The sequence below is a fragment of the Petaurus breviceps genome, unplaced genomic scaffold (genome assembly GCF_028583685.1).
Source record: "Petaurus breviceps papuanus isolate PSGF00001 unplaced genomic scaffold, PetGlider_PUasm1.0 90849, whole genome shotgun sequence".
Lineage (NCBI taxonomy): Eukaryota > Metazoa > Chordata > Mammalia > Diprotodontia > Petauridae > Petaurus > Petaurus breviceps.
Window position 1 is genome coordinate 5044783 of NW_027187361.1, and position 25019 is coordinate 5069801.

Consider the following 25019-nt stretch of genomic DNA (forward strand, 5'->3'; position numbering starts at 1 on the left):
AACTCTTTTCAACCACCCTTACTCCAAACAAACACATGTAACACACGCTAACCATAAAAGTGCCTCCCCTTTCATGCTATGCTTGTAGGATCCCTGCCAACGTGCAAAACAATTATAATGGTGTTGTAGGCTGTTATTCAACACTTCCTTCTAAAAATCAAACCAAACAACAAATCTTTAATCATCACCTTCTTGAGAAGCATTTCCAATCCCTTCAGATGTTATAGTCTTCCCCTCTTAAGTGTATCTTTCACCTGTTTGTCTATATCTTATTTAATTTTTCTCTCCCTTATTAGAAAATAAGCTTCTTAAAGGTGGGGGTTGTTTTTGCCTTTTTTTGTATGCCCAATGTTTAGTACAATGCCTGGCACATAGTCAAGTGTTACATCCATACAAATTGCTTGGTTGATTGACTAAGTTTCCCATTTCAGCCATCGTTGTAGTAAGAGAGATAGAAAAGATTCTTTTGAGAGAAATGGATGATTTTTTCCCCTTCTCTCTCTGTTGTGGCTGAAGCTGCTGACAGATTTTTTTTTCTTCAGAAGAATAGTAGTATAAGTGTTAAAATTTACTTGGCCTCAGTCTGGTGACTGGGAGGGAGCAGAATATTTCTAAAGATGCTCAGAGGATATGGTTATTAGTTACATTTCACTTTATTTTCTATTCAAATAATAATAATATTCACAATAATGGTCCAGGGAGTATTTTGTAGTAAATAATTCATCACTGACAAGAAGGATGAGCTCAATGACCTAATAGGTCATTTCTATCTAGAATGCCTATGTTTCAAATGCATATTTGGCAAGAAAATTGCAGATTAAAAAAGATTTTTATTTTTATTTTCATTTAAATGCATGATTTAATGAAAGTCTGAGCATATCATTTAAATTTTGATTATACATTTTATACTTTTATTGCGTCAAGCTAATTATAAGCTATTGCACTCCTACATTTTTTTGAAGTAGAAATAGATATTTCACAGCATCTGTTGTTTTAGACAATAAGAATGAGTTTACCAAGGTTTATGTTCCCTCTGTTGGAGAACAATTAGTCCAAGTGGCCCTATATTATGACTAACATGGGGTGCTGTGGCATCAAAGAGAGAACTATGTGTGTCATGAATAAGTGGAGTGACATTATTTTTTTTCATTGGCACCAAGTCACTTTATGGGGATGTAAATGGTGGTAGATTTTTAGTACAGATTATGAAAAGGTCAGATAACCAAAATATGCATGCGCTGATAGACAGTAGGAGTGGTGCACACAATTCCCAGGTGTGGGGGAAGCCAGGTGAGGCTTAGCTCTCAGTGTCACCTTCTCCAAGAGTATGCTAGTCAAAAAGATATTCCACCATGCCAGAATCAGGGCCCCCATCTTAGCAGGTTGGTTACGTGATCATCCAGCTGTTTGATGAACTTAACCTGTTGGTCCAGGTAGTGGGTTTCGATGGAATCACGTAAGTGGGGGTCATTCTTGTCAGTTGCCAGCTTGTGCAATTCCAGTAAGGACTAATCGACATTTTTTCCGAAGTCCAGAGCACACTCCTGGGAGTTCGGCCAGCTCTCCCAGTCATCGTGGTCCTGTTTCTTGATCTCCTGCAGGATGATGGCGCAACCTCGCTGGTTCAGCAGCTTCTTGGAGTGCTCTCGCTCCTCGTGAGCCTGGTGAGGGAAATACTTGGCGAAGTTCTTCAGAGCCATGTCGCCCTGGTCCAAATAGTAGGACATGGACAGGTAAACGTAGGAGGCGAAGAGCTCCAAGTTGATCTGCCGCTTGTTGGCGGCCTCCCCATTCTGGTGGTAGTTCTGCCGCACCTGAGAAGAGGACGAGATGGTCAGTATGGCAGCTGAGGAGGCAGCAGGGGCTGAGCCGGACGCTGCTGCTCGAACGGTAGGATGGAAGTTTTGGTTAGTGGAGGTGAAAGTGGAGAGGAAAGCAGTATTATTCGAGATAGGTGGCAGGGCCAAGCCAAGCTTACTGTCTATGATAGTAGCTGGGATTGCAGAACATAATTGCTGGGTTTTTACTCTTAGCTCTAGAAAATGTATATGCACTGCAATACACTAAAAAAAAAAGTTGGTATATATTTTTCTAGGTAAACCCTTGATAATTAAATGTACAGCCATCAATTAATCAATACGTAAATTTGTTCACTCGTGAGCTCTTTCCACGAGGTGTACAGAATTATGAGATGTGACACGTGATTTCTCAGACAGTTCCTTTGAGAGAAAAAGACTAATATACATGAACTGGAGAATGATATACATCTATGTGTGACCATGCCTTGTATTCCACACCAAGTTAAATAGTCATAGTTATATCTGTAATGAGTAAGGATGACAATTCAATTAAAAAATATTCATTTATTTGCTACTAGGTACAGAACAATGTATTAGATAATGGGAAGAAACAAATCTCAATAACATCCTGACTTCATAGAAGTTGTAATTAAGTAAAAAGGCTATACCACAAACGCAGATATTCAGAAGAATTACTAGGAAGTCTGGTGTCTGGGACAAAGAGAGGCGGCAGAGGAAAAACCTGGAGGACAAAGTTGAGGCTAGCTAAGAGGCCAGGTTAAAGAGGAATTCACCTGGAAAATTTAAAATCTTCAGGGCCCTCCCTGCTGGGCTCATTAGCCTTCACATTCATTGTATCACAGCTTGTGGAGCTGAATGTAGTCATGGTCAAGGAAAGCCAGCTCATTTAATCAGGGAATCTAGCCCGAAGACCTTCATCCCACCACCTGAGGCAGCCAGTGGCACAATGGATTAAGTTCTGGGCATGGAGTCAAATCTAGTTTGAGGTACTATAGTTGTGTGACTCTGGGCAAGTCACTTAAGCTCTGTTTGCCTCATTTTCCTCAGCCATAAAATGGGGATAAAAATAGTACCTATCTCCCAGGTGTAGTGAGGATCAAATGAGATACTATTTGTAAAAATACTTAGCATAGTGCTTGGTACATCATAGATGAAACACTTATCCCCTTCCCCAATAACACTCAATGAACTTCATTTCCTTTACCCCCTCCCTTCTCTACCATTTATCACAAGAAACCTAAACCATAAATCTGATAAAATACAGAGAAAGGGAAAGAATAAGGATGTAGAATTCCAGATTTTTCCATGGACTTTATGCTATAATGAGAACAAGTAACCAGTACAAGTGATAGGGTAGCTGACCACTGGTCTTGGAGAGGGACTGGGCTATTAGGCAGAGTCTAGGCTGGCCAGTGAGTAGGGATAGCTGCCTAGATATAGAAAGACGGCTTTGTAGCTAGAAAAATGGGTTCCTTAGTATTCAGCCCCTGCAGGTGACTGGAAGGATTCTTTTTTGAAGCAGGAATCTGTGCTTTACTCAGAGGACTTACTTGGAGGCAAGGCAAGAGGTGCTTAACTGATTGTTTTCACACATTAGAAGGCTCCTCTCTCAGGGTCTAGCTGATAAAGTGAAACTATGCTCTAAATTTTGGTGCAGAATTTCTATCGTAACTTATAACTTTCCTGAGACTTTGATTTATGCATAACATTTTCCAAAATGTGCTGATAGAACAGAAAAAAATGAAGAAAAATAGTTTTAGAGCAAAAGAAGAAAGGGAGAAGCACATGAAAACCCTGACCACAGTAGAGAAATGATTTTGGAAAATGTGGATAAGTGCTTTCGGTGCTTTTGCCTCTAATTCCAGGAACGAAATTCTCTTTGAACACTAGATGGGGGAAGATTTCATGCCCCTCTAAATGTTATTACCTCTGGCAAGTTTTTACTTTTCCTACCTTACTTCCAGGTCTATAGATGCCATAATGAAAACGAGGAAATAATAAATTCACAAGAAAGATACAAAGTGCTATTCTATATCCGAGGAAGGGAAAGTTCATTTTTAACTGGAGGAATAAGAAATTAGGGAAAGACAAGAATGTATCATCTGTCCCCTTGGAAAGAGTAAGACCTTGATGCTTTCTCATTATTGTGATAGAAGTATTAGAAGTGACATTTTCCAATCCTTTTTTCTTCATGCGTGAATAGGTTTTCTTACTTAACATAGCTTTATCTTCCATAACAGTGTGACCACCAGTAATCATTTGCTTCCTTTATTTTCTCTAGTCTCTCTTCCAAAAGTACAGCATTAATGTTGAAAGTTTGATCAATTTTTAGGCTCTTTAACCCCTGCAATATCTTTTATTTTTATGTTCTGTAAATGACTCCTATAAACCAAGAAAAGACTTATTCACAGCAGCAATACTGTAACAATACTATGAAAAAATCATGTAGACAGGCCTTTTGGTAAAGTTGGTAATGTAAAAGGTTGTAAGCACAACCAGCTCCCCCAAGGAACACTTATAAACAATGAATAAAAGTTCCAAATGGAATTTAAAAACAATGAGAACACCAAATTCTTCCATCAATTTGGAGGACACAAGGAGAAAGGGCAGCTCTGAAGTTCAAAGTTTTCAATAGGAAGTGATACAAGGAAACCAGAGCAGTATCAGTATGTTCAAGTTGTAGAAATGCTACAGAATATTAACTTCCATCCAACACCAACTTTGGAGAGGCTGATCCATTCTGTAGTTGAAGTCTGATACAGTGCCCCTCTGGGTAGGTGAGTTGCACAGGGTCATAGGAAATAGTGTCATGACCAACAATTGAATATTCTAGGACAGAGATGTCAAGCATGTGTCCTATGGATGCAGCCCCCAGGATTCCCATACATGATGTGAGCCAGAATAAACAATTGGGGATATTTAACATAATAAATAAAACTAAAATTAAATATAGACAACACTATATTTTAAGATATGTACCCCTCAGGGACCCTTATGTGTAAGTTAGTGGTCCCTTATGCTATGAGATGCTTATCACTGTCCCAGGAATTCCTTATTCCATCTTATTTGGTTATTGGAGGTGTGTGTGTGTGGGGGGTGGCATGTAATCATATCTATATTTTCACTTCTTGAATTATGATCCTTTTCTAGGGACAAGATCTGTTTCCTTCTTGCAGTTTTAGATGGGGTTACCAGGCTCAGTTCCTATCTCCTATATCAGCTCCCAAATGGAACGATATTATACTTGGTCTAGAACCTGCCTCTGCTAGGGCATAGAAATCACTGCATTGTAAGAGGCAACCTAGAATCAGGCTTTGCCTTCTTTCACAACTCTACTCAGTTCTGCTTCAAGAGTCTAGAAGTAAACCTTACACAATATAATAGTCTGAAGCATCTCTCTGTCTTTTGATGTTTTCCCCATCAATTGCACTGACTGTTGATTTCCTTGGGCAGTTTCTTACAAGATGTTTACAGCTCCAGGCCTAGATCTTTGGAGAAGCTTGGCTCAGGTCAAACAACTTCATTCTGGTTTTCTAGGACAATGATACCCTACTCATAGCCTAAGGGACCACTAACCCATACATAAGATCCCTGAAAGCTACATATCTTAAAATATAGTGTTATCATGAGTTCCCTTTTATCTGAACGAGAAGTAAGGTTTAACATAAAAACCCACATACACAAAATAGTATAGAAACACATTAATATATGGGAACATGTGGGGGACAGAGTGAGAGAAAAGGATTTTTAAAAGAAAAGGTAGAATTGGGGAGGAAATAGATGTAAAACAAACTTCAACAGTGAAAAATGGAATATAATGGGAGAATTAAAAGAGAAAGGGTAATATAAAAACACAGGTCTGGGCTAAGCAAAGAGAAAGACAAAGGAATAGGACATGAGCATTCAAATTATAATAGTATTAATCCCAATTCCTTCATTTAATTGCATTATTTTTCCATGTAAAGGGAGGGAGTGGGAGGCAAAGAGAACACTAAAGATATACAGAAAAAATAATTATCATAATTATGATAATTGTGAATGTGAATGATGTATTTCACTAATTTAACTAATAAAATAAGAGAGGTTGGAGGAATTGACTAATAAGCTGAATCTAACAATCTGTTACTTGCAAAAATAAAGTTTCAAAAATAAAGATTCACCCAGAGTTAAGATCAGGGTAAGAGTTGAATTTATTTTGGCTCCTTTAAATCTAAAAAAAGCAGAGGCAATTATGATTATAGAGTAAATAACAGTAAAAAAAATAGACATGGAGAAAATAGATAAGGAGGAAAACTATCTAAAGATAGTATAGATAAATATTAATAATGAATATATGAGCTTTTAATGGCATATTTTGTATTTTAAACTAAATTAAAAATTTAAAAGAATAGCTAATTGAGCTACAAGGAGAAATAGAAAACAAAATAATAAGCATCAGGAGCCTTCATGTGTCCTTTTATGACTTTGACAAATCTAAGTAAAATATGAACAAAAAAGTTTTAGGTCTGAATAAAATTTTGGAGATGTTTCTGAGTTACTTTGGTAAGCACTCACTATTTGACTAAAAGATGCTAGAAAAATTGGAAAGTAGTTTGGCATAAATTGGGCATAGATAAAAATCTCATGCCATATAACAAAATAAATTCCAAATGGATGCATGATAGACATAAAAGATGTTAACATAAGTAAATTAGAAGCTTAAGGAAAAAATTGCCTTTCATAAGTATTGATAATTAAATTTCAAATTTATCCAAAGTCTGAATTAATCAAACAGATTGCTTTGCTTTAAAATGCCTTTTCCCATATCCACAACTTGAAAGACCAGATAAGATCAGGAATAAGTATTTCTCCCCCCTTTGTGACAGGATACTTACAAATTCAGAAATTCTCTTGGGATTACATTCCAGATAGGGAAGACAGAGGCATCCTGAGAATGTAGATCTCCACTGTCTTATCATTTATCCTGTATTCACATGGACATCATAAATCTAAGGGACACAAACATCTTTGGATTGTGCAAAAACATATAAAATCTTTGTTAACTCTTATATTAGTCAGTCAGAACTTAGACTCTGACTCCGTACACATATCAGCTAACTTTAAGGGAATAAATGAAATAACTGTATATCACCTAGTTTGTCTGTCTCCTTTAACCAAAATTTGTAGGTTAACAGTTAGTATAAGTAAAGAGCTCATGACCACACAAGTAATAGAGAGGATTACAGACAATAAGACAATCTTGGTTTTATAAAATTGAAAAAATTGGCACAAACAAATCTAATGTAATTAATATTATAAAGGAGACATTTAACTGGAAAATATCGGCAATAATTTGTTGTAATAAAAATTTTCTATCTAAAATATGTAATTAACTAATTTAAATGTATAAAGTGGGGAGAATTCTCCAATAAATGGTCAAAGGATACAAAAAGGCAATTTTAAAGGAAGAAATTCAAACAATCAAAAAATATTTGAAGAATGTTATATAATCCAAAGCACTAACAATTAGAGATATGCAAATTAAGGGTACTCTGAGTTTTAGATCTCACATCTATCAGATTGCTAAAGACAAATGAGAAAATGACAGTTTTTGGAGGGGCTGCAGAAAAACAGGTTCCTTGTTCTCTGTTGTGCCATGAAGTAGTCGCACTGTTCTGGAAATCAGTTTGGAATTATGTCCCAAAAGTTACCAAGTCATTTGGCAAAACAAGATGTATTTAGAACTATACCTTCAAAAAGACCAAAGAAAGAGGAAAAAGGCCCATTTGTGCAAAAAAAAAATTGTAGCAGCTCTTTTCATAACCATTCCAAACTGGAAACTAAGAGGGTACCTATCTGTTGGGGAATGGCTAAACCAACTGTGGTATGTGAATGTAATTTAACATAATTGTACATTAGAAATGATGAAATAGTTTCACAGGGAATTGAGAACAACTCTGTTAATATAGAGACATGAACAGAACTAAGAGGATAATTTATTCAATAAAACATTGTAGAGAGGGGAAAAAAACACTTTGAGTTTTTTTGTGTCACTTAAGTCGTGTCCAAGTCTCTGTGACCCCATTTGAGGTTTTCTTGGCAAAATTATTGGAGTGGTTTGCCATTTCCTTCTCCAGATCATTTTACAGATGAGGAAACTGAGGCAAACAGGGTTAAGTGATTTGCTCAGGGTCACACAGTTAGTACATGTTGGAGGCTGGTTTTGAACTTGGGTCTTCCCAACTCAAGGCCTGGCACTCTATCCATTGCACCACCTTGCTGCCCCTGAAAGAGTTTAGAACTTTGTTTAATGCAATGATAATTCACAAGTCTAGAGAAAAGAAGATAAATCCCACTATCCACCTCCTACCAGAGAGGTGATAGACATTAAACGAAAAAGTGAAACTAAAGTTTTTAGACATAAATAATTCAGAAATTTATTTTGCTGGATCATGCTCATTTGTTGTGAGTTTTAAAAAATTCAGTTGGAGCAAACAGTTTGGAGGTCATGATAATAAATGCTTATAAAAGTAGCTAGTTAATTTAATAAAAATCAAAGTTGATTATGATAGATCCTTAGCTATAATTGAATGTGAATTTGAAAGAATACATACGCTTTTCAGTTATACATGGCAAGTTTAAAATGATCATATTTGAGAGCAAAAACCCCTGAATAAATGTAGAAAACCAAAGAAAAATGTTAAGCACATTCTTTTTGGAGGGCAATTGGGGTTAAGTGACTTGCGCAAGGTCACATGGCTAGTTTTTGTGTTAAGTGTCTCAGGCCACATTTGAACTCAGGTCTCCTGACTCCAGGGCCAGTCCTCTATTCACTGCACCACCTAGCCACCCCAAGCACATTCATTATTGACCACAACAGAATAAAAATTCTAATAAACAAGAATATTTTGAAGAATGATTACAACTTAAATTAAGACTAAATTATATAATACTAAAAATGTGTGAGTTAAATAAGATATAATTTAAATAATAAAAATTATCAAATAGAATTGTACCAATGCAAGAACATACTAAATCTTTTGAGATGAAGTCAGATTAGTGTTTATGGGAAAATTTATGTCTCTAAAGATATTCAGCTACAAAAGAAACAAGCCAATAGATCGATGAATTAAGGATGCAACAAAAATGACCAAATAAGATATTTGTAAAGGACTTAGCATAGTGCCTGTCACATGGAAGGAATTTAAAAAATATTCTCCCTTTCCCTTCTCCTAAAAATAAACCTCAAAAGCAACAAATAAACCCCCCTAGAAATAAAAATAAATATAAAATTTGAAAATAAAAGAGTATATAAAATTGAAAACAAAACAAATTCAATTAATAAGTTAAAATATAATTTATTTAAAAACGAATAAAATAGCAAAATGTTAGCTAATTTGTTTTTTAAAAGGGGACAAAACCAAATAATCAGATTAGTGTTTAATATAAAAAGGTAAAATTATGACATATAGAGAAAAAATAGAAATTTACCCAATCACATGCCAAAAATGAATTACATCATATATTTACAAAAATATAAAATATCAAGGTTAATGGAAATATTATAGGGACAACAAATATTCTGATTTTAGAATTAGAAAATTTAAGTAACTAGAAATATACTCCCCAAAGGGGATAAAATAAAAACTCATCCCCACCTAGATTTATACAGTACAGAACTTAAAGAAAAATCAATTCTAATGACATAAAAATTATTTAAAAAAAGAATGCATTTTGGCAATTTTTTCATGCCATTAATTTCTGAGGTATTGATACCTAAACCAGGGAGAGATAAAGTAAAGAAATAAAGCTTTTGCCTAATATCTAATAATATTGATACAAATTATTTTACAAAATATTAGCATAGTATAGTAAGTATATATATATATATATATATATATATATATATATATATATATATACCACAACATATTGAAAAGATTACATTTAGTTGTATAGTTGGATTTATAACATGAATATGGGAATTATTCAACATTAGGAAAACTGAAATATATTATTTTGAAAAAATTAAAACAATAAAAATCATATGATTGAGCCAAAAGATTCAGAAAATGCTTTTTGACAAAATACAACATTTATTTTTGTTAAAAATGAAACAGCTGAAGTTTTTGGAATAAATCAGCTCTTTTAAAATATAAGTTTTTAAAAATCTAAGCTCATATCATCTGCATTATAGAAACGCTAGAGGATTTTCAAATAAGTTCAAGATAATGTAAAGAAGCCAGTCAGTTGTCATCACTATTAATGAATATTTCTTAAGAAATAAGAAACCTTAATGAAAAGACAAGAAAAAAGCATTTGTGGAATATACATAGGAAAAGTAAAAAAAAATTTCCATTTGCATATGATTTATTTTACCATAGTTGCCCTTGAAAGCTGAAGAAAAAAATATTTGAAATTATTAAAAATCAGTAAAGTGTCAGAATATTACCACCTCCCCCCAACAAACATAGTTGAATATTACCAACAAAACATGCAGGGATAAAGAGAAAAAGAAATTCCATTTAAAATAACTATAGAATGCAAAACATATTTGAAAATTAATCTTTTAAGACACCTTAGAACTTATTGAATATAATGACAAAACAATTTTTACAAAAATAAAGGAAGACAAAAATATTAAATATTCATGGTTGGACCATATTGATATGATCAAAATAGTGATATTACTTAAGCTGATCTACAAATTTCTTATGCCAATCACATTACCATAGATCTGCACAAATAATAATGAGATCTATCCATAAAAAAATTATTTATTAATACCAAGGGAAATAGTGAAACTAAAAAAGTAGGAAGGAAGAGAACCTAGAGCAGTATCAAATCTCAATTCTAGAAACATTATTCATTAAAAGAATTAGTTATTGGTCAAAATTATAAAAGTTGATCCATTGACCAAGACCTAGAAGCAATTGAACATTGTATATTAATCCAACAAAACCACAAACAGTAACTATTGGCATAAGGAATCCCTACATAGAAAAAAAAATGCTGGGAATTTCGGAAAGCAGTCTGGCAGGAATTAGGTTTAGATCAACACCTTAAGCCATATACCACAGTTGATTCTAAATGGATGCATGAAGCAAGTATAGAAGTTCATATCATAAAAATTTGGAAGACAGAACACACTATCATTCATAATTATGGCCACAAGAAAAATTCTTAACTAAAATGAATTTTAAAAATTTATTATGCACTTATGCTATGCATATAGGAAATATCTTTATAGTGTATAGAGAATGAGCCTTGGGATCAGGAAGACCAGTCAGTGTTCAAGTTTCGCTTCAATCATATATTGGGGATGTAAACATAGTTAAGTCATTGATATCTCAGTACCTCCTGCAAACTATCCAATTGACAAAATTTTACACTAGTTGCTCGTTTGTATTGGTGGAGAAAGTTTCTATACAAACCTATCCATTTAGAAACCTGGACAAAAATAAATAAAAATGCATACAGTCCAGGGAATCTAAATTGTAGATCTGATAAAGCACAACGAGAAACTTGGTAGAAATTCAGCATTTGCTTCAATGTATTTTTTCCTTGGTGAGATGATTTCTGAAGTCTCTTCCCATTATGAAATTCTTTGATTCCATGAAAACTTGGTTCTTATGACTATCATCACTGCACACAAAGAGTAAAGGACAATGCTTTTATTTATTATGGTTCCTGATGAATTGTTGCCATGAACAAGAATAAGCTAGGTTGATGTATTTCACACTGCCTAATAATTTATTCTCCATTAAGAAGATAGCTCATGATTTATACAAAGTAGGTTCAGTGTTACATATAAAAGTATGATGTCTTTTTCTTTCTGTTTCCTCTTTATCTATATCAAAGCTAGGAACAGAATCTAGATTTCCTTTTGTTACAGTGCACTAGGAACTAAGCAATTGTTTTTTTTTAAGTAATATAAATATTACCTTTTTGATCATGATGAATAATGAACTTCCCATATATATTTTATATATTATATATACACACATACATATAGTAAGACCTTTGAATATATACATATATTTGCATTTAATTTCTATAAATCAAGAACTTTTTATAAAACAAGAAAATCATTCAGCAGTGAATACTACTCTTATTTACAGATATATCTCTGATTCTAAAGATGGGCATTGTGTAGTCTTGTTGGAGAGATGAGGGACTCAGGTCTATGAATTCATCATACTATAGTAAAGCTCTGGGATGGAAATTCCTTCCACCAATATGTACTGGCAACTCATCAATAGCACATAGTGTATGAATGTTAGGACTTGAACCCAGGTCTTTCTAATTCTAAGGCCAGGCTTCAATCCCCTAAGGCTAAGCTGCCTTATAGTGTATAATATTAATAAAAATATTTTGTTCAACAAATATTTATTAAACATGTGCTGTGTTGTATCACTATGTTAGGTACTTTAAGGGAAAAAGAAAGGTAGAAGAAAGCTCCTTGAAAGCAGGGATTGTTTTGTTTTTATCTTTGCATCTCTAATGCTTAGCAAAATGTTAGATATATAAATAGTTGAATTGAATGTCATGTGGTCAGTATCTTTGAGAAATTCTGTTCATTTTCATCATCGATGTAGTGAGAACAACTTATTTGATTCCCAATTCAGTGAGGAGAGCAAAGAATTTGAGAATGGGATTGAATAGTGAGGTCAGTGTTGAGAAAAAAACAAAAAAATGTGACATTTTCCAGGGATTTTTCCAATAATTTTTTTAAATAAAAGGTAACCATATTTCTTATTTTATTTTGTGAAGAAAGGCAAAATGGTGGTAGCAAAATTGCAGAATCTGAGTAGGATGGGACATCAAAGGTCATATAGTCTAGCCCTTATTTAGTAGGATCCTCTCTACCATACCTCAAACAGGTGATCATCTTCCATTTTGAACCTTCCCTTGGAGACAAGTTATATTTGTAAAAGACATAGAAAATTCCAAAATATCACTGGTTGGTGGATATAGAAGGGTGAGAAATGGGAGATTCTGCTTCTAATGAATTTCCAGCAAACTGATAGATACTTTGGTTGGTGAGGGAAAATCTTTCAAACTAGAGATTAAACTACATGATCTGTATTTATTATTTGGGCACTGAAAGCATGGAGCTAAGTGGAAAGTCTTAATTAGAAAAAAATATCTATTAGTTTTATATCAATTCTTTTGATTTAGAATGTAGGCAGCACAGGATACAGGCTAGACTCTGCACCTTGAATGTATGAAACAACAAATTGGGAAATTAGAAATCTGGAAGGTTTCTTTTATCAAGTTTCTGGGGGCGCATATTCATGAATCATAGTGTTTTTTAGTTGGGAAGGTATGGCTGACAGATATACCATTTTATCTTATCTCAAATTGAATGTTTTGCTGTGCTATTATTATTGTAGCCTGTCTGTGACTCAAAGCCATCCAAAGGGAACTAAAAATAAATCCTCAGGCTGACTATAACTGTAAGATAATCTTTATAGACCTTTCTCAATTCCGCTGAGAGTTGCTCAGCATGTGCATTTTGAACTGCTGAGATTTGGAATAGTTCAAAATAATCCAAAGGATGCTCTTCAGGATGTGTCTATAGCACTAGGGAGTTTTTGTGTATGTCTTAACTTCAATGATATTGAAGAACAAAGTTTTCCCAGCTTGAGAGAAGAGACTTCACATAAAGTATTGGTTTCCAAAAATCAAGCATAAACAAAACCAAAAGGGGGGAAAAAAGAGCAAAGAATAAGAGAAAAAAACAAGGGGGAGGGAAGAAAATAGGACAGTAGGAGCGGCAATAAACATTCACACATTTTATTCTTTTCTTCTAAACTGGTAGATCTAAACTTCATGTGAACAATATCTTCTATATATTGGAAGGAAAGTTGTCAATATCAGGACAGGATTTTTTAAGAATACAGAATTTAGGTATCAAGGACTGTCACTAAGGTGCCTGTATTTACAGTATTGTAATTAATTTGGTTTTTCTTTGCCTCAGAGTCAATCTTATTTCCCTCCTCTTCTTACCAATATTCACTTATGACTCTTTGTTTACAACATGAACAGACAGATTTCCACAAACTTAAGAAGATGGGATGCAAATCTGTCCTGACCAGAGAATAATATGGTACTCTGTATAATGCAGCAATACAGCAGTATGTCAGGGAACTGTTTTCCTACAGGTTATTCTCATCCTCTAGGAAATTGAAATGCAAGAAGATTTTTATTTTTAGTAATGTCATAGTTGGCATTTTCTGAATATCAACTCTAAGTTGATTCATTTTATGCAAAGAACACTTTTTAAAAATGCACAGACATACTTTTGTGTTTAGTTTCCACAAATCCAGATTTACTATGACTATTGGAGCTTTTTTTTGCCCTCAACCAGTGATTTTAATTGGTATAGGGAAGTGATTCTGAAAATTCTTTTTAACCTGTGAAGATTTTGGTATCTACTGTACAACTTATAGTCTTATAGTGCCTGGGACTCTAAAAGTTTAAGTGACTTTTTCAGGACCACAAAGTTATATGTGTTAGAGGCTTGAGATGAACCTAGATCTTCCAGATGTGGAAACCACACTGCTTCTCATTTAGGCTTAGCTTCACAAAATTGTTAGTATATGAAGCAAAATGCTAACTCCATTCTAATATCGGGCATACTAACTTTGAAAATGCTACATTATTTATCATAATCCATTTCCAGTTATTGAAGTAGCAATGAATAATATCAATCAATCGACAGGTATTTATTAAGTCCTTACCATATATTAGTAACTATGCTAAGACCTAGGGCTTAGAAGAAAAAAAGTGAAAATAATCACTCCACTTGAGGAATGAACATTCTTATGGGTAAGACTATATGTATATACATATATATGCACACCCTCCTTGTCTATGCCCCATGGAATTTCTCCCTTCCTTTAAGATGCAGCTCAAGCACAATCTTATGCATGAACATTGATTCTCCTAACTTCTGGTGTTCTCTCTCCCAAATTACCTTGTATTTAACTGCTTTGCAAATATGTGCTCCTTGAGAACAGGGACTATCTTACCTTTCTATTTGTATCCCCAGCACTTAGCATAGTGCTTCCCACTCTCTAAGTATTTAAAAAATGCTCATTCATTCATTCATTCATGCATTCATTCACAAGTATTTGTTGTCTTATCAACTAGAATATAAGCTCCTTGAGAGTATAGATTGTTCCATTCTTTGTACCTGTATCCCCATATCTGGCATAATGCATAGCACATCGCAGGCACTGAAAATACTTATTGACTAAGAAGAGGATATGGAAAAGTTAGAAAAGGTAGAAAAATTCTCTTCACAGTACATACAGTATTCTACATAATATAGGTATGCAAAAAATGTAGTTGGTAGACAGTTTGACATGGAGTAATTTGTTTTTTAAATCATAGATTTTTATTGCTGATCTTGTAACTTGTGTTTCTGCAATATCTTACATAGATTCCCTTCACTTGACTCACAGTTACCACACTATTTTAGATCACCCTTACCTTTCATCTTAACTATTTCTATTAGCTTCTAATTCTCTTTGCCTCAGTTTCTCTCCACTTCAATTTGTCTTCTATACAGCTACCAGCACTTTTCCATGTTGACCCCTCCCCCATACAAAAAACTCCAGTCATTCTGTATTGCCTCTAGGATCAAATATAATCTTTCCTGGTTGGTATCTAAAGGTCTTCACAATTTGGGCTTTTCCTGTCTTTTAAGATCTTACTCTCCTCCATGAACTTTGCCATCTACCCATACTTATTTATTCCCTGTTCGTGAAGATACATCTCCTGTCTCTGTGTATTTCCATTCTTCCTACTAACCTCCAAACTTCAGAATCTGTCTTCCCTTTAGAACTCAGTTCAAGTACCATCCCCTTCAAGAAACTTTCTCTAGTCCTCTCACTTACTAGTGCCTTTCCCTCTAAAGTTACTTTCTGTCAATTCCATATTTCTTATATGTAATAATTGTTGTGTATATATGTGTGCGTAAACATATCTAATAAACACACACGTGTGTTTGCATACAAATATAATATATACACATGCACATATGTATTATAGGTATTGGTATATATACATAAATATGTGTACATATACACATATACATACATACATACACACATATGTGTGTGTCTATATTGACAAATTTCCTTCCAATCTATAAAATCAAGATAGTGTTCATATAAAGTTTAGATCTACCAGTTTAGAAGAAAAGGACAAAATGTGTGAGTGTTTATTGTTACTCATATATATATGTATGCATATGTATGCACATTCTTATGGGTAAGACTATATGTATATACATATATACATGCAAAGTGTGCATTTCACACTTCGATATTGCTGGTGTAAAGTCATGGAAACAGGAGATGGAACATTGTGAGAACAGAATAAGGCCTTTTTGCTTGATTGGCTTGTGTGTGTCTGGAATAATATTCCATGAGGCTGGAAATACCATTGTGTATAGGGTTTTAAAAGCTTAGAAGAGTTTTTATTTTTTCCTAAAGATAATAGGAAACCATTGGAATTGGCTTAGTAGGGAGTGACATGGTCCGACCTGCACTTAAGAAAGATTACTTTGGCAATACTATATGGAATGGACTAGAGTGGTAAAAGAAACCAGGAAGAGATGTCAAGGAGGAGGCCATTTCAAAAAAGCAAAAAATCATGAGGGCCTAACATGGTAGCTATAAGAAAAAGGATTGTATACAATAGATGTGAAGGTAGAAATAACAAAATGTGGTAGCTGATTGGATAGGTGAGATGAGGAAAAGTGAGATTAAAGGTATGTTGGTGTCTTTTACAGAAATAAGGAAATTTGAAAGAGGGGAGGATTTAGATTTGAAAGATAATGAGTTCACTTTCAGACATATTGAGTTTAAGGTGACTGTGGTAGACTTGACATATCCAATAAACAATGGTGATGTAATACTGATGCTCAGAGTAGAGGCCAGGGCTCTTGTGTAGCTCTGTGATTCATCTGCATGGAGATAAGGGTTAAAACTCCTAGGATTTGATGAGAATAGAAAGAGGGAGAGTATAGTGCAAGAATAAAAGAAAGATACTTTTAATCTTTCCTTTTTTTCTCTTTATTTGTTTTGTCCATATTTTGTTTTGCAACATGGTAATAGGGAAGTTTATGTTTTACATGACTTCACACGTACAACCTATATCAAATTGTTTGGCTTCTCAAGAAGGGGGAGAGGTGGTAGTAGGGAGAGGATTTGAAACTGAAAAAATTGTAAAAACAAATTAGAAAGTTTTTTACATGTAATTTGGAAATGTCCAGTGAAATAAGCAAAAATATATTTTGAAAAAAAGAAGAAAAATGGTTTAGGATTGAATCTTATAAGAACACGAACAGTTGGGATAGAGTGATGTGGATGAGGAGCCATAAGATAACACTGAAAAGGAACTATCAGGTAGGTATGAGATGAATCAAAGAAGAGTGGTGTCAAAAAAAAAAAAAACTCAGGGAAGAGGGCCCATAGGAAAAGGGGGTAATCATAAGCATCAAATGCAACAGATAGGTGGAAAAGGATTAGGAGTGAGAAAAGAACATTAGATTTGGTCATTAAGAGATCATTGGACAACTTTGGAGAAAGAAGTTTCAGTTGAATAATGAAGTTCGATGTCAGATTGTAAGGGGAGGAAAGAAGGAAGGAGACAAATACCTATTAAGTGATGCATGAGTAATGACCTCAATTTTGTTAACAAAGTAAGAATCAAGGTTCTTAGTTGAGAGAGAGAAAGGAGGGTATGAGACTAGGAGAGATATGTGAATCTTGTGGAGAAAAGAGAAGATTTACAAAGCTTTTGTGCGTAGTGATTTAGGAAATAAGTAAGGGGGGGGAATAAAGGATTGCTTTGCTGCATTGAAGATTCAGTTTGTTAACATGAATTTTTAACATGCCTAATTAATAGGGTTGTAAGATTTTCTTCAGCTTTGGTCAGTGACTATGTGTCAGGTGCCGTGCTATGTGTTTTTACAAATGTTATCTTATCTGATCCTCATAACAACCCTGGGAGGTAGGTGCTATTATAATCTCTATTTTAAAGTTGAGGAAACTGAGGCATACAGAGGTTGACTTGCCCAGAGTCACATAGCTAGTAAGTGTCTGACACTAGATTTGAACTCCGGTCTTTCTGACCTGGATCCAGGCCCAGCACTCTATGGAGGGACATCTAACTGCCCCAACGTCATCTGCTTACTGAATTCAAGTTGCTCCCAGTTACTTCTAGAAACAAATGGAAATTTGTCTTTGCTGTTTAGAACTCTTTTTAACCTGATTCTTTCCTACCCTTCCAGTCTTACTATCCTTTATTTCCTTCCACTTGCCTGTTATTTCTCAAACATAACACTCATTTCCCATCTCCACAGCTTTGCATTGACCTTCCCCCATGGCTGGGATGCTCTTTTTACCTTCACTGCTTGGCATACTTGCTTTCCTTCAAAAATTAATAACAGGGGGGCAGAGTCAAGATGGCGGAGTAGAAACAGGGGGGCTCCGGCTTCTACCTCCTCTGAATCATGTAAAAGGAGACTCTGAACAAACTTTGGAGCTACAGAACACAAAAAATGACAGAGATGCTAACCTCCTGCTGAGGACAGCCTGGTAGGCCAGCAGGAAGTAGCCAGCACAGTGCTCTGGGAGCCAAGGCCAGCCCTATGGGAGCCGAAGGTTTTAGCCTCTGAGTGGCCTGATCAGCCACTGGCTGGAGGACCTTCAGATCACCAGTAGGTGTGGTGGTTTCCAGAATTATCAATTCATAGATGCTAAGGACAAAATGAGAGGTCAGTGTAGTGTGGATTTTGGGATCTGGTAGTTTGGAAGTGCAGTCCAGCCTTCATTCCCTGGAGGGAGAAGCCCCTGAGGCTCCATGGCCATGCAGTTGCTGCCATATAGCAGCTTGAGCTTCTGGCCTGAAGATTGTAGGGGGACCAAGCTAACGGTCTAAGGGGTAATCACTCTTGCTTTAACCTGTTTGGATATGGATTGCAGTCTAGGGTGGAGGTCCTGGGGTGTGCCACCACCTTGCCAGAGCATTTGGAGGCTTCAGAGAGGGCACCCAACTGATACCTTCAGCAGCTGAGAAAACCCCAGCATTTGGGATGAAGCTCTGCTGTCTGGTGAAAGAGTCTTACTGTGGCAAAAATCCCAAAATTCAAGTAATTGAGTGGCAACATGAGCAAATGAGGGAAGAAAAGCAAGCAGAGAAACCCAACTTTACACTCCAATTTTGGGTACAAAAAGGATCAAAGCATGGAACAGGAGGAAGACAGTGAAGTCAGAACTCCTGCACCAAAAGCTTCAGAGAAAAATACAAGCTGGTTACAGGCCATAGAGAACCTTAAGAAGGATTTTGAAAACCAAATAAGAGAGGTGGAGAAAAAATTGGGAAGAGAAATGAGTCAACAACCTGACTGAAGAAAATAACACCTTAAAAAATAGACTAACTCAAATGGCAAAAGAGGCTTAAAAAACCAATGAGGAGAAGAATACCTTAAAAAGCCAAATTTGCCAGATGGAAAAAGAATCTCAAAAGCTCACTGAAGAACATCATTCCTTCAGAATTAGATTGGAGCAAATGGAAGCTAGCGATTTTATGAGAAATCAAGATACTATTAAACAGGTCCAAACAAATGAAAAAATAGAAGGCAATGTGAAATATCTCATTGGGAAAACCACTGACCTGGAAAATAGATCCAGGAGAGATAATTGAAAAATTATTGGATTATCTGAAAGCCATAATCAAAAAAAGAACCTAGAAATCATCCTTCAAAAAATTCTCAAGGAAAATTGCCCTGATGGTTTAGAACCAGAGGGCAAAAAAAGGTTGAAAGAATTTACTGATCACCTCCTGAAAAAGATCTTAAAAAGAAAACTCCTAGGAATATTATAGCCAGGTTCTGGAACTCCCAGATCAAGGAGGAACTATTACAAGCAGCCAGGAGGAAACAATTTGAATATTGTAGAAACACAATCAGGATAACACAGGATCTGACAGCTTCTACTTTTAGGAAATGAAGGGCTTGGAATATGATATTCCGGAGGGCAGAGGAGCTGGGATTAAAACCAAGATTCACCTACCCAGCAAAACTGAGTATCATGTTTCAGGGGAAAATATGGTCATTCAGTGGAATAGAGGACTTTCAAGCATTCTTGATGAAAAAACCAGAGTTGAATAGAAAATTTGACATTCAGATACAAGAAACAAGAGAAGCATGAGAAGGTAAACAGGGAAAAGAAATCATAAGAAACTTATTGAAGTGGAACTATTAACATTCCTACATGGAAAAATGATAATTGTAACTGATAAAACTTTTCTCAGTATGTGAATAGTTGAAGGGAATAGAAATGTGTATATATATACATATATATGTGTATATATATAATATATACATATCCATATATGTGTATATAGGATATATAGTTTGAAAGAATCCACTGATCACCTCCTGAAAAAGATCCCCAAAAGAAAACTCCTAGGAATATTATAGCCAGGTTCTGGAATTCCCAGATCAAAAAGAAATTATTACAAGCAGCTAGGATTAGTTCAGTCTTTCTGGAAAGAAATTTGAAATTATGCCATTTAAGCACTAAACTCTGCCTGCTCTTTGACCCAGTGATGCTACTATTAGGCCTACATGTACAAAAATATTTGTGGTTTTTCTTCTTCTAGTGACAAGGAACTAGGTGCCAATAAATATACATACATTAATTGGTGAATGGCTGAAAACTTATGTTTATACTAATATAATGGAATGTTAGTGTTCTATATGAAATAAAAGGGCAGTATATATCTAGAAGAAATAAAAGGTTTCAGCAAAACCTGGGAAAACTTACATGAACTGATGAAGAGGAAAGTGAACACTGTATATAAGAAAAAAATTATAAAATAATAACATAATAAAGACAAATAACTTTGAAAGATTTAAGAATTTTGACCAATGAAATGATGAACCACAACTCCAGAGGATCAATGATAAAGAACACCACTTATTTATTGTGAGAGAGATGATGTGAGATGAGATTTACATTTTCACATGTGGTCAGTATGGGAATTTGTTTTCCTTGACTAGGCAAGGTATAAGGGAGACAAAATATACGCTTGCTAATTTAAAATAAAATACAAACGCATGAGCACATAGAACAGAATATTTAAATATATTCCCAGTATCAAAAATTGCATTCCTCAGGGTGGCTAGGTGGTGCAGTGAATAGAGCACTGGTCCTGGGGTCAGGAGGACCTGGGTTCAAATCTGGCCTCAGACACTTAACATTTACTAGCCATGGGACCTTGAGCAAGTCACTTAACCCAATTGCCCTCCCTTCCCCCCTCCAAGAATAAAATTGCATTCCTCCAATTAACACTCTTATTGAATTTTAATCCTCCCAACAATTCATTCTTTTGTTAATACAGCATAACTCCCCTTGTCTACTTTCTTTCCCTTCTCTACTCTCATTTATCAGTTGCGAGTACAGAGAACACCTTGGGAACTGATTGTACTTATCCTTCAACCATTTGCCAATTTAGATAATAACTTATAAATTTGAATAATTTTCTTATTTTTTTAACATAATCATATCAGAGAAACAAAAAACACAAGTTTTTTTGTAGTTTATGGTTTATTTTTCAGTCTTACATGTGTTGATTTTATTTGTTCAATTAAAATATATATATATATATATATATATATTTTAATATATATATATATATATTTTATATAACCTATCTTCCCTTGTTTGGTTGTGGATTCATCTTCTAACCATAGATCTAAAAGGTAATGTCTTCTGTGCTCTTCTAATTTGTTTATGGTATGTCATTTTGTATCTCGGTCACTTATTCATTTGCAGATAACCTTAGATGGGCCATGGGAAAGCAAGCACATTAATGTGCTCTTGGTGTATCTGTAAATCTGTCAAGGCTTTCTTGAAAACAATTTATAAATGTGCCCCATAAGTTATCAAACTTGGAATGTCCTTTGACCCAGTGGTACCACTATGAAGTTTATATTTCAAATAGGTCAAAGAAAGAAGAAAATGTCTCATATGTACAAAAATATTTATAAATTAGTTTTGTGGCTGCTAAGAACCGGAAGCTTAGAAGGCCAAACAATTGGGAAGTGGCTGAACAAATTATCTCTTCCAATATAATATTATTTTTACTATAAGAAACAATAAAGGGGTGGCCAGGTAGCACAGCCAGTAAGAGCACTAGCCCCAGAGTCAGGATGACCTGGGATTGAGTCTGGGCTCAGATACTTAGCGCCACACCCAGAAATAACTGGCTGTGTAGCCTTGAGCAAGTTACTTAACCCCAATTGCTTAAAAAAAAAAGAAAAGAAACAATAAAGGGGACTGTTTCAGAGAAACCTGAGAAGGCTTAAATGATTCAAAGCAAAGTGAAATGAGCAAAATCAGAACAAATTATATCAACAAAATCATAAAAATAAAGATAAAAAGACTTAAGAACTCTTATCAGTGCAAGGATTCCCCAAAGACCAGTGATAAAGAATGCTAACCATCTCTAGAGAGATAAGTGATGAATTAAAACTGCAAAAGGAGATACACAATTTTGGACATGGCTAATATTAGGAATTTGTTTTGATTGTGCATATTTGTTAGAAGTTTTATTTTTTACATTGTAAAGGGGGGTGGTGTGACTGAGACAAAAATAAATGCTTCTTAATTTCAAAAAATAAATTTTAAGTTATAAAAAAAAGAGTGGGGAAAATGGAATGAGTTCCTGTAGAGTTTTTTCTCCTTTCTGTCTTTATTTGTCTGTAAATAAAAGCTCATTTCCACAGAACTCCTGAAGAACTGTGAAAGAAACATCTCACTTTGTGTAAAAAAAAAAAAGACAATTAATCAGAGGCCCACTGTGTGTTTGGTTAATTCCGAATGTCCTATTCACTCCAGAATTCAGGCCAAGGGCAGAAGCATTATCTATGTAAGCATGAAGCTTTTCCCACTCTCCCAATACCCTCCCCCAATTCCTTCCTCTTTATCCCCTCACTTGGCTTCTTGAATAGTTTACACAGCATTCCCATCCCCACTCTGCCTATCTAAAAGAAAACTGTCAGGAAAGGGAATGGAGGTTGTAACTGTGTTGCAGGTAATTCAAGTCCCCTTTACGTGGATTTATCTTTCCAGAATTCTGGACACCAATTTCCCCTCTTATTCAAGATCACATAATCCAAGGAAGAAGATATGCTAGAAGATAATGTAATATAAATATGGCATATGCACATACATATCTGTCTTTGCAATTTTATATATGTGATTATATCTTATCTAATTTATCTAATCTACCTATCTATCTATATCTATCTATCTATCTATCTATCTATCTATCTATCTATCTATCTATCTATCTATCTATCTATCTATCTATCTATATCTATCTTATCTATCTATCTATCTAGACTTTGGAGTAAGGAAGACCTGAGTTCCAGTCTTCTTGCTTGTGACACAAAATGGCTGTTTAATCCTGGGCAATTCAATTAACCTCTCAATACTCTGACCAAATCTCTAAGAACATAAATTAGTTCCACAAATAACATTCATATTTCAATAAGCACCAATGGTAATGGTAATTTGAAGATACCTTTTTGTATTGGCAAGTAAGCAGGTACTTAGCACTTAGTAACTAATCAAACCTCTGTGAAGGTATGAAGGTATGAATCCCTGCTCCTGATGTAACAGGAAGGGGTTGGCTGAAACAGGAAGTGGCTAATGCTGTATATATAAGAGAAACACAGTCAGAGTTTCATCCAGAGGCAGAGCAGCTACAGAAGAGAGAATCAAGAACTTACCCAGAATTTCCTGAGAACTTTGGTGGTGGAACTTCTTCTGAACAGGAGCACAGGAGACCCCTTCCCCCAGACTGTATAAGGTGATTCTGATTTTTTGAATGAGCTGCAGAAGACTGAGGAAGCATGGCCTGGATGCAGGGACTTTGTCTGTTTGTGGCTTGGTTGAGCCTTGAATTCCCAGGAGCAGAAAATGTGAAGGAGCTGACATGGACTAGACCCTGTCAACTTCAGTGTGGAGTAGGACCTATCCAGAGAACTGGAAGCTGTCTGCCACTGAACTCAGGTGACAGTCTGGTGAATCCAGGTAGAATCTGGAACCATGGGAGGGGATCCAGGGAATCTGAGAACAGGCCCCAAGTCAAGATGATAAGACCTCTCCCTGGGTACTGAGTAATGATGAAATTGTAGTTTACTAGTGACCTAGGGCTGGAGGGTTTGTGTATTTTCTAATCACTGTACTTAGTGATTAATGATACTTAGTAATTGATTGCTGAATAAGTGACTGATTGAGTTAACTTAGTGTGCCCCATAAGTGGAAGACTTTGACTATTGTACTTTGAAATGATTGTTCTTTGTTCTAAATATTGTGACCACTTTGGTGAAAACTATGTGGCCATTTGAATGATAAGCTGTTGTGAATGCTGTCTTGTGATTTTCTGTGACAAATTGTAATATTGTGAATGCTGTCCCTTGATTTTCTGTGAATGTTTTGCTTTGATTTGCTATGGAATAAATAGGGTGTTCACTATACTGTGTAATCAGAACCTTAAAAGCTGTCCACAGTAGCATTCTTCTTGTAAAACTGCTCATGCATGACATTACACAACCCCAACTGGATTGTGTAATATTGAGACAATGACAGGTGGCAATAAATTTAGCTAGATGTTGACTTCTTTGCATTCAAAGGGAGACTATGTATGACATGTCTTCCTATGGGGGAATATGGCAAAACTGAATCCTACATACATACAAATCCTGGAGAGATTTTTATAGAAGAGGCAAATTTATTCACAGGCATTGAGGGGTTCTGGGTTGCTAAAGATGCAGATACTAGCACTGGGAAATTAAACTTGCTTGAAAAATCCTATCCCTTAAGAAAAGACCATTCTACTTGCACATCTGAATGTGCAGACCTATGCTGCCTAGAGATAAAACACTTTTGCTTTCTTTCTGGATCAGAATAAATAGCAGTTGTCTGTGGTATTTGTCTCAGACCTTGACTTTCAGAATTCCCTCTTTTTTGATCCTGGTAAGACTTTGGACCTTCCATCACTTATATATGATCTTTCCCCCCCATTTCCCAAAACCCATAGTTTACTTTTCTGTTTGAAACCATAACCAATCTTGACTCTATGGTGTTATGAAAAGTCTTAGAATCAGAGTCAAAAGCCCTGTATTTG

The 25019-nt window shown here is 35.2% G+C and overlaps 1 pseudogene; it reads right to left on the reverse strand.

Moving 5' to 3' along the window:
• Positions 1-1297: 1297 nt before the first annotated feature.
• On the reverse strand, positions 1298-15306 carry LOC138149784 (ferritin heavy chain-like; annotated as a pseudogene).
• Between the last annotated feature and the right edge of the window lie 9713 nt (positions 15307-25019).